Source organism: Babylonia areolata, chromosome 25 (genome assembly GCF_041734735.1).
Source record: "Babylonia areolata isolate BAREFJ2019XMU chromosome 25, ASM4173473v1, whole genome shotgun sequence".
NCBI lineage: Eukaryota > Metazoa > Mollusca > Gastropoda > Neogastropoda > Buccinidae > Babylonia > Babylonia areolata.
This window is the reverse complement of record NC_134900.1, coordinates 9,445,971-9,456,908: the sequence shown is the minus strand read 5'-3', so window position 1 is coordinate 9,456,908 and position 10,938 is coordinate 9,445,971. Positions and strand designations below refer to the sequence as shown.

Here is a 10,938-nt window from a genome sequence, read left to right as displayed (position 1 = left end):
CAGGCCTCGCTGCCGGACTTTGTGGACAGGGTGCGCTCCACCACGGCCATCCTCAGGGACTTCCGGCAGTACCGGGAGGGTGAGGGGGGCAGGGGGGAGGGGTCGGTGTCCTGTGGGGACTGTTAACGACTTCCGGGAGGGTGAGGGGGGCAAGGTGGGGGTGGGGGTCGGTGTCCTGTGGGGACTGTTAACGACTTCCGGCAGTACCGGGAGGGTGTGGGGGGAGGGGGAGGGGTCTAGGTCGTGTGGGGACTGTTAACGACTTCCGGCAGTGCCGGGAGGGTGTGGGGGGACGGGGAGGTGTCTGTGTGGGGACTGTTGACAGTTCCAGAAAGGTCAGGGGGACACAGACACTGTGTGTGTCTGATGTGGCGGACTGTTGGCTGTACCAGTTTCTGTGTGACTTTCAGAACATTAAACAGCGACGGCTGACACAAAGAGATGTGGAAACCATGCCTGTAATGCTCATGACTTTAACCAGAACTAGGTCAATGAAACACATGGAGAGAACATGTCCTTTACAAGTCCTGAGCCTAAAGCTGTCATAAGGATGAATACAATACGCCTCTGAGGCAGGATCGGTTAGACGTTGGACCAGTGTTCACCAGTGATCAGGGTTCGAAATCCTGTTTCGGCATGGTGCTGTGTCCTTGGACAAGGCAGTGCTCTCTATATTTTCCTCACTCCACCCTGGTGTTAATGGGTGAACTGACTTCAGGTGTGGAAGGTAAAAAAACTGTGGAGGGAGAGGATTGGGCCCCGCCTTGCTGTGCGTTGCCCCAAACACAGTGGATACAAGGTGACTGTCCAGATGACCATGAAGGACTATGGGACCTTTAACTCTCTCCATACGAGCGGCGAAAGAGACGACGTTGACAGCGTTTCACCCCAGTTGCCATCATCAAAATATTGCAAGCGGAAGGCTCTTATACTGAAGAGGTGAATGTTGACAAAGAATACCACAATTCTGACGACGGAAGTTAAAGGTTGGGTCAGTCAGACGCCCACTGGACATCCGAGGGGTCTGTGTAGAGGAGAAGAGAGGACTGGCCGTACTGAGTGAGTTAACCTGTGACCTTTTTGATGTCAGTAACTGTGATGTCCGAGCTAGCAGTAATACTCATCAAGAGAACTCACTTTCAGTTCTGGTGAAAGACCAGTCACAATACAAAAACTGTGTTAAATACCAGACTGATCAAAGTGTAGCAGTGACACAGTCAGGTTACTGAGAATGTTTGGTGTGATGTGCTGAAGATATCCATCCTTAACGTTCTCTCTTTTTGCTGAAGAAATAAATTTACAAGTAAGAATGGCACCGTGAGCTCTTAAAAAATCTTCCGTTTGGCTGACCAGCAAGGCTTTTGTGGGTCTGCATTCTCGGACCACGTCCTCGGAAATGCGTGGAAGGTATACACAGGTGACGTCACAAAGGCCTGTCTGCATTCCCACACAGTAAATCAACCACTTCTGACGCGAATTTCATGCTCGTAACCAATGATCTAAAATGTACATATTTCACTTGAAGACAGAATCGATATTTTCGTTGCACACAAATGACATATGTGTAGTTAGAAAAGAGATTTATGGCACCTTACAAATATAGTGTGTAGCTAGAATATAGACTTTTGACACCACACAAATATAGTGTGTAGCTAGAATATAGACTTTTGACACCACACAAATATAGTGTGTAGCTAGAAAATAGACTTTTGACACCACACAAATATAGTGTGTAGTTAGAAAATACTTTTGACACCACACACATATAGTGTGTAGCTAGAAAATAGACTTTTGACACCACACAAATATAGTGTGTAGCTAGAAAATAGACATTTGACACCACACAAATATAGTGTGTACTGCTAGAAAATAGACTTGACACCAAACAAATATTGTGTGTACTGCTGGAATAGAGACTTTTGACTTCAAACAAATAGTAGCGTATAGTTAGAAAACAGACTTTTGACACCTCACAGATATAGTATGCAGCTAGAAAATAGACTAACGACTTCAAACAAATAGAAGTGTCTGGTTCGAAAATTTAAAAAATATGATAATAGTGTGTAGTTAGAAAATAGAATGTTGATTCTACACAGATAAAGTAGTTTTTTTTAAAATGAGTGTAGTTAAAAGACGTTTAACTCCATGAAAATAGTATTGTATAGTTAGAAAGTAGACTTTTGACCCCACACGAGTCACCGTGTGTAGTTAGAAGACGTTTAACCCCATAAAGATAATTGTGTAGTTAACAAGTAGACTTTCGACTCCACACAAATGATAGTGTGTAGTTATGAAACCGACTTCAGACTATGCGGTGATGTGTCCCCGCTGTTCGTTACAGAAATGACCAGGACACGCACTGTGCAACTTGGAACACACACTGAAACGTACTTTGCTAAGATCACAACCTGGTACGTACTTTGCACAGTAAGATCGGAAGCTGACACGAACTTTACAAAGTAAGATTCTAAGTTGGTAGGCTCTTTGCACAGTAAGATCGGAAGCTGACACGAACTTTACAAAGTAAGATCCTAAGTTGGTAGGCTCTTTGCACAGTAAGATCGGAAGCTGACACGAACTTTACAAAGTAAGATCCTAAGTTGGTAGGCTGTTTGCACAGTAAGATCGGAAGCTGACACGTACTTTACAAAGTAAGATCCTAAGTTGGTAGCCTGTTTGCACAGTAAGATCGGAAGCTGACACGAACTTTGCGCACTAAAATCATAAGTTGATGCTTGATGCGTATTTTGCACACTAAGATCGTATGTTCATACGTATTTTGCACGTTTGAGCCTCTAGCTGATATGTACTTATCAATAAACATCAGTGTTGATAAACACTTTGCAGGTTAAATTTAGATCACAAGCTGGTGCATACTTTACACGTTAGGACCAACAGCTGATACAGACGTTGACCAGTGGTCAGTGTCGATGTCTCTTGGCCCCAGTGATTTTGCACAATTGTGTGATGTGTGGTTGTACCACAAAGACTGCTTGTGTCCGTCACGTGGGTTTTTTTATTCAGTGATAAAACAATGCAAGATGTGATAACTATGTACACATGTGATGGTTTCTAAACGTGGTGGTGTTTAGGTGTGTGTGTGTGTGTGTGTGTGTGTGTGTGTGTGTGTGTGTGTGTGTGTGATGTGACATTTTAAGTGTCAGTTTGTATATTGCGCAGTTATATGTCCCTTTGATGTCATCTTATGACATTGTTAGTTTTTCATGCCGCCTTTGGTGTTTATACTTTTTTTATAAGCCTGTGAACTATGACCTGTTAACTACGTGACGATTTTCCCTCCATTGTTACACATTTGGTCACAACGAAGTAAAGACAGTTCTCAGATGTCAGTCTGCCATGGAATTATGAATGACAGCGGTTAACCTTATTTTAATTCGCAATGTTTGTTTAGTGGCCAGAAAAGCGTGTTTTAAATGTGCATTGTATGTTTGCTTGTGTACACATTGTGTGTGTGTGTGTGTGTGTGTGTGTGTGTGTGTGTGTGTGTGTGTGTGTGTGTGTGTGTGTGTGTGTGTGTGTGTGCTGTTGTGTGTAGAAAGGCAAATGGCTTGTCATACACCACATTGTGCAGCGTTGATACCTCCAAACCCCCAGAACACTTACAAGAACAACGTAGATAATATTGACAACAAACACAACAACCACTATCACCAACAGGATCCTCAAACGTGATGTCTTCATTGTTTATCTTCCGGAATCGTCCAGTAAGTCCACAGTCACTGAAAACTGTGCAGTCACTGAATCAGTACCACCCAGTAAAGTCCACAGTCATTGAATCAATACCACCCAGTAGAGTCCACAGTCATTGAATCAATACCCAGTAAACTCTACAGTCACTGAATCAGTACCACCCAGTAAAGTCCACAGTCATTGAATCAATACCACCCAGTAAAGTCCACAGTCATTGAATCAATACCCTGTAAACTCTACAGTCACTGAATCAATACCCTGTAAACTCTACAGTCACTGAATCAATACCACCCAGTAAACTCTACAGACACTGAATCAATACCACCCAGTAAACTCTACAGTCACTGAATCAATACCACCCAGTAAACTCTACAGTCACTGAATCAATACCACCCAGTAAAGTCCACAGTCATTGAATCAATACCACCCAGTAAAGTCCACAGTCATTGAATCAATACCCCCCAGTAAAGTCCACAGTCATTGAATCAATACCCAGTAAAGTCCACAGTCATTGAATCAATACCCAGTAAACTCTACAGTCACTAAATCAATACCACCCAGTAAACTCTACAGTCACTAAATCAATACCACCCAGTAAACTCTACAGTCACTAAATCAATACCACCCAGTAAACTCTACAGTCACTGAATCAATACCCAGTAACTCTAAAGTCACTGAATCAATACCCAGTAAACTCTACAGTCACTGAATCAAAACCACCCAGTAAACTCTACAGTCATTGAATCAATACCCAGTAAACTCTACAGTCACTGAATCAATACCCAGTAAACTCTACAGTCACTGAATCAATACCACCCAGTAAACTCTATAGTCACTGAATCAATACCCAGTAAACTCTACAGTCACTGAATCAATACCCAGTAAACTCTACAGTCACTGAATCAATACCACCCAGTAAACTCTACAGTCACTGAATCAATACCACCCAGTAAACTCTACAGTCACTGAATCAGTACCACCCTGTAACTCTAAAGTCACTGAATCAATACCCAGTAAACTCTACAGTCACTGAATCAGTACCACCCTGTAACTCTAAAGTCACTGAATCAATACCCAGTAAAGTCCACAGTCACTGAATCAGTACCACCCAGTAAAGTCCACAGTCATTGAATCAATACCCTGTAAACTATACAGTCACTGAATCAATACCACCTAGTAAACTCTACAGACACTGAATCAATACCACCCAGTAAAGTCTACAGTCACTGAATCAATACCACCCAGTAAAGTCCACAGTCATTGAATCAATACCCTGTAAACTCTACAGTCACTGAATCAATACCACCCAGTAAACTCTACAGTCACTGAATCAATACCACCCAGTAAACTCTACAGTCACTGAATCAATACCCAGTAAACTCTACAGACACTGAATCAATACCACCCAGTAAAGTCCACAGTCACTGAATCAATACCACCCAGTAAAGTCCACAGTCATTGAATCAATACCACCCAGTAAAGTCCACAGTCACTGAATCAATACCCAGTAAACTCTACAGACACTGAATCAATACCACCCAGTAAAGTCCACAGTCACTGAATCAATACCACCCAGTAAAGTCCACAGTCATTGAATCAATACCACCCAGTAAAGTCCACAGTCATTGAATCAATACCCTGTAAACTCTACAGTCACTGAATCAGTACCACCCAGTAAAGTCCACAGTCACTGAATCAATACCACCCAGTAAACTCTACAGTCAGTGAATCAATACCACCCAGTAAACTCTACAGTCAGTGAATCAATACCCAGTAAACTCTACAGTCATTGAATCAATATCCAGTAAACTCTACAGACACTGAATCAATACCACCCAGTAAACTCTACAGTCACTGAATCAATACCACCCAGTAAACTGTACAGTCACTGAATCAATACCCAGTAAACTGTACAGTCACTGAATCAATACCCTGTAAACTCTACAGTCATTGAATCAATACCACCCAGTAAACTCTACAGACACTGAATCAATACCACCCAGTAAACTCTACAGTCACTGAATCAATACCCAGTAAACTGTACAGTCACTGAATCAATACCCTGTAAACTCTACAGTCATTGAATCAATACCACCCAGTAAACTCTACAGACACTGAATCAATACCACCCAGTAAACTCTACAGTCACTGAATCAATACCACTCAGTAAACTCTACAGTCACTGAATCAATACCTTTTAAACTGTACAGTCACTAAATCAATACCCAGTAAACTCTACAGTCACTGAATCAATACCACCCAGTAAACTCTACAGTCACTGAATCAATACCACCCAGTAAACTCTACAGTCACTGAATCAATACCCAGTAAACTCTACAGTCATTGAATCAATACCCAGTAAACTCTACAGTCATTGAATCAATACCCAGTAAACTCTACAGTCACTGAATCAATACCCAGTAAACTCCACAGTCATTGAATCAATACCCAGTAAACTCTACAGTCACTGAATCAATACCCAGTAAACTCTACAGTCACTGAATCAATACCACCCAGTAAACTCTACAGACACTGAATCAATACCACCCAGTAAACTCTACAGTCACTGAATCTATACCACCCAGTAAACTCTACAGTTACTGAATCAATACCCAGTAAACTCTACAGACACTGAATCAATACCCAGTAAACTCTACAGTCACTGAATCAATACCACCCAGTAAACTCTACAGTTACTGAATCAATACCCAGTAAACTCTACAGACACTGAATCAATACCCAGTAAACTCTACAGTCACTGAATCAAAACCACCCAGTAAACTCTACAGTCACTGAATCAATACCACCCAGTTAACTCTACAGTCACTGAATCAATACCACCCAGTAAACTCTACAGACACTGAATCAATACCACCCAGTAAACTCTACAGTCACTGAATCAATACCACCCAGTAAACTCTACAGACACTGAATCAATACCACCCAGTAAACTCTACAGTCACTGAATCAATACCACCCAGTAAACTCTACAGTCACTGAATCAATACCACCCAGAAACTCTACAGTCACTGAATCAATACCACCCAGTAAACTCTACAGTCACTGAATCAATACCTTGTAAACTCTACAGTTACTGAATCAATACCACCCAGTAACTCTACAGTCACCGTCCAAGACAGTGGACCCAACCCTCACAGTCCTGTCAGTAGTTTCACTTTCAGTTCAAAGAAGCCGTCACTTTCAGTTCAAAGGAGCCGTCACTTTCAGTTCAAAGGAGTCGTTACTTTCAAAGGAGCCGACACTTTCAGTTCAAAGGATTGGTTACTTTCAAAGGAGCCGTCACTTTCAGTTCAAGGAGCCGTCACTTTCAGTTCAAGGAGCCGTCACTTTCAAAGGAGCCGTCACTTTCAGTTCAAGGAGCCGTCACTTTCAAAGAAGCCGTCACTTTCAGTTCAAAGGAGCCGACACTTTCCGTTCAAAGGAGTCGTTACTTTCAAAGGAGCCGACACTTTCAGTTCAAAGGATTGGTTACTTTCAAAGGAGCCGTCACTTTCAGTTCAAGGAGCCGTCACTTTCAGTTCAAGGAGCCGTCACTTTCAAAGGAGCCGTCACTTTCAGTTCAAGGAGCCGTCACTTTCAGTTCAAGGAGCCGTCACTTTAAAAGGAGCCGTCACTTTCAAGGGAGCCGTCACTTTCAAAGGGGGCCGTCACTTTCAAGGGAGCCGTCACTTTCAAAGGGGGCCGTCACTGTCAAGGGAGCCGTCACTTTCAAAGGGGACCGTCACTGTCAAGGGAGCCGTCACTTTCAGTTCAAGGAGCCGTCAAAGGTTGCAGACTGATCCATATACGCTACGCCACATCTGCTTTTTGAAAAAGAAAAAAAAGGATCAGCTGCCTGACCTACATGATGGTCAGACCTGGACAACCTTCCATAGACATGTAGAAACAGCCTTCCCATAGACATGTATCAACAGCCTTCCACAGACATGTATCCACAACCTTCCACCTTCCACAGACATGCATCAACAGCCTTCCACAGACATGTATCAACACATGCATCAACAACCTTCCATAGACATGTATCAACACATGTATCAACAACCTTCCATAGACATGTATCAACAACCTTCCACAGACATGTATCAACACATGTATCAACAACCTTCCATAGACATGTATCAACAACCTTCCACAGACATGTATCAACACATGTATCAACAACCTTCCACAGATATGTATCAACAACCTTCCACAGATATGTATCAACAACCTTCCATAGACATGTATCAACAACCTTCCACAGACATTTATCAACAACCTTCCATAGACATATATCAACAACCTTCCACAGACATTTATCAACAACCTTCCACAGACATGTATCAACAACCTTCCATAGATATGTATCAACACATGTATCAACAACCTTCCACAGATATGTATCAACACATGTATCAACAACCTTCCATAGACATGTATCAACACATGTATCAACAACCTTCCACAGATATGTATCAACACATGTATCAACAACCTTCCATAGATATGTATCAACACATGTATCAACAACCTTCCACAGATATGTATCAACACATGTATCAACAACCTTCCATAGACATGTATCAACAACCTTCCACAGACATTTATCAACAACCTTCCACAGACATGTATCAACAACCTTCCACAGACATGTATCAACACATGTATCAACAACCTTCCACAGATGTGTATCAACACATGTATCAACAACCTTCCATAGACATGTGTTTAACAACCTTCCACAGACATTTATCAACAACCTTCCACAAACATGTATAAACAACATTCCACAAACATGTATAAACAACCTTCCACTTTCTACAGACATGTATCAACAGCCTTCCACAGACATGTATCAACAGCCTTCCACAGACATGTATAAACAGCCTTCCATAAAAAACCTTCACAGACATGTATCAACAACCTTCCACACATGTATCAACAACCTTCCACACATGTATCAACAACCTTCCACACATGTATCAACAACCTTCCACAGACATGTATCAACAGCCTTCCACCTTCCACAGACATGTATCAACAGCCTTCCATAGACATGTATCACCAACCTTCCACCTTCCATAGACATGTATCAAGAGCCTTCCATAGACATATATAAACAGCCTTCCACTGACATGTATCAACAGCCTTCCACAGACATGTATAAACAGCCTTCCACAGACATGTATAAACAACCTTCCACCTTCCATAGACATGTATCAACAACCTTCCATAGACATATATAAACAGCCTTCCACAGACATGTATAAACAACCTTCCACCTTCCATAGACATGTATCAACAACCTTCAACAGACATGTATCAACAACCTTCCATAGACATGTATCAACAACCTTCCACCTTCCATAGACATGTATCAACAACCTTCCACCTTCCACAGACATGTATCAGCAACCTTCCACAGACATGTATAAACAACCTTCCACCTTCCATAGACATGTATATACAACCTTCCACAGACGTGTATAAACAACCTTCCACCTTCCATAGACATGTATATACAACCTTCCACAGACATGTATAAACAACCTTCCACCTTCCATAGACATGTGTATACAACCTTCCACAGACATGTATAAACAACCTTCCACCTTCCACAGACATGTATATACAACCTTCCACAGACATGTATCAACAACCTTCCACCTTCCATAGACATGTATATACAACCTTCCACAGACATGTATAAACAACCTTCCACCTTCCATAGACATGTATATACAACCTTCCACAGACATGTATAAAAAACCTTCCACCTTCCATAGACATGTATAAACAACCTTCCACCTTCCACAGACATGTATATACAACCTTCCACAGACATGTATCAACAACCTTCCACCTTCCATAGACATGTATATACAACCTTCCACAGACATGTATAAACAACCTTCCACCTTCCATAGACATGTATATACAACCTTCCACAGACATGTATAAAAAACCTTCCACCTTCCATAGACATGTATCAACAACCTTCCACAGACATGTATCAGCAACCTTCCAGCAACCTTCCACAGACGTGTAAAAACAACCTTCCATAGACATGTATCAACAACCTTCCACCTTCCACAGACATGTATCAACAACCTTCCACAGACATGTATCAGCAACCTTCCAGCAACCTTCCACAGACGTGTAAAAACAACCTTCCACCTTCCACAGACATGTATCAGCAACCTTCCACAGACATGTATAAACAACCTTCCACCTTCCATAGACATGTATATACAACCTTCCACAGACCTGTATAAACAACCTTCCACCTTCCATAGACATGTGTATACAACCTTCCACAGACATGTATAAACAACCTTCCACCTTCCACAGACATGTATATACCACCTTCCACAAACATGTATAAACAACCTTCCACCTTCCATAGACATGTATATACAACCTTCCACAGACATGTATAAAGAACCTTCCACCTTCCATAGACATGTATATACAACCTTCCACAGACATGTATCAGCAACCTTCCAGCAACCTTCCACAGACGTGTAAAAACAACCTTCCATAGACATGTATCAACAACCTTCCACCTTCCAAGACATGTATAAACACCCTTCCACCTTCCACAGACATGTATCAACAACCTTCCACCTTCCACAGACATGTATCAACAACCTTCCACCTTCCATAGACATATATAAACAGCCTTCCACAGACATGTATCAACAACCTTCCACCTTCCATAGACATACATAAACAGCCTTCCACAGACATGTATCAACAACCTTCCACCTTCCACAGACATGTATCAACAACCTTCCACAGACATGTATAAACAGCCTAAAGCCTTCCACAGACATTATAAACAACCTTCCACAGACATGTATAAACAACCTTCCATAGACATGTATAAACAGCCTGAAACCTTCCATAGACATGTATCAACAACCTTCCATAGACATGTATCAACAGCTTGAAACCTTCCATAGACATGTATCAACATCCTGAAGTGAAATAACGTAGAACCTTCCATAGACATGTATAAACAGCCTGAAGTGAAATGACGTAGAATAAAGAAATTGAAACGGCAAGTGAACGGCTTAAAATATACTAAAAACGAATGATACATATTGAAGGCAAATGACTGAAACGAAATAAGGACGAAACCAATTCTGTCAGAAGCCACTGCACAGACTCTGAACCGAGAGGATCGTGGAAGCGGACACACCACAGTCAGATAACTTAGCTCAG

General features: G+C 41.8%; 1 protein-coding gene across 2 annotated transcripts in view; it reads right to left on the bottom strand.

The window, feature by feature from the left end:
• Positions 1–10,615: 10,615 nt before the first annotated feature.
• The window catches only part of LOC143299805 (uncharacterized), a 15,112-nt gene continuing 14,789 nt past the window's right edge, over positions 10,616–10,938 (bottom strand). For both annotated transcript variants that reach the window (XM_076613254.1, XM_076613253.1), the window contains one exon: positions 10,616–10,938. This exon is cut by the window's right edge and continues 1,529 nt beyond it. The gene's annotated coding sequence lies outside the window, so the exon portion shown is untranslated.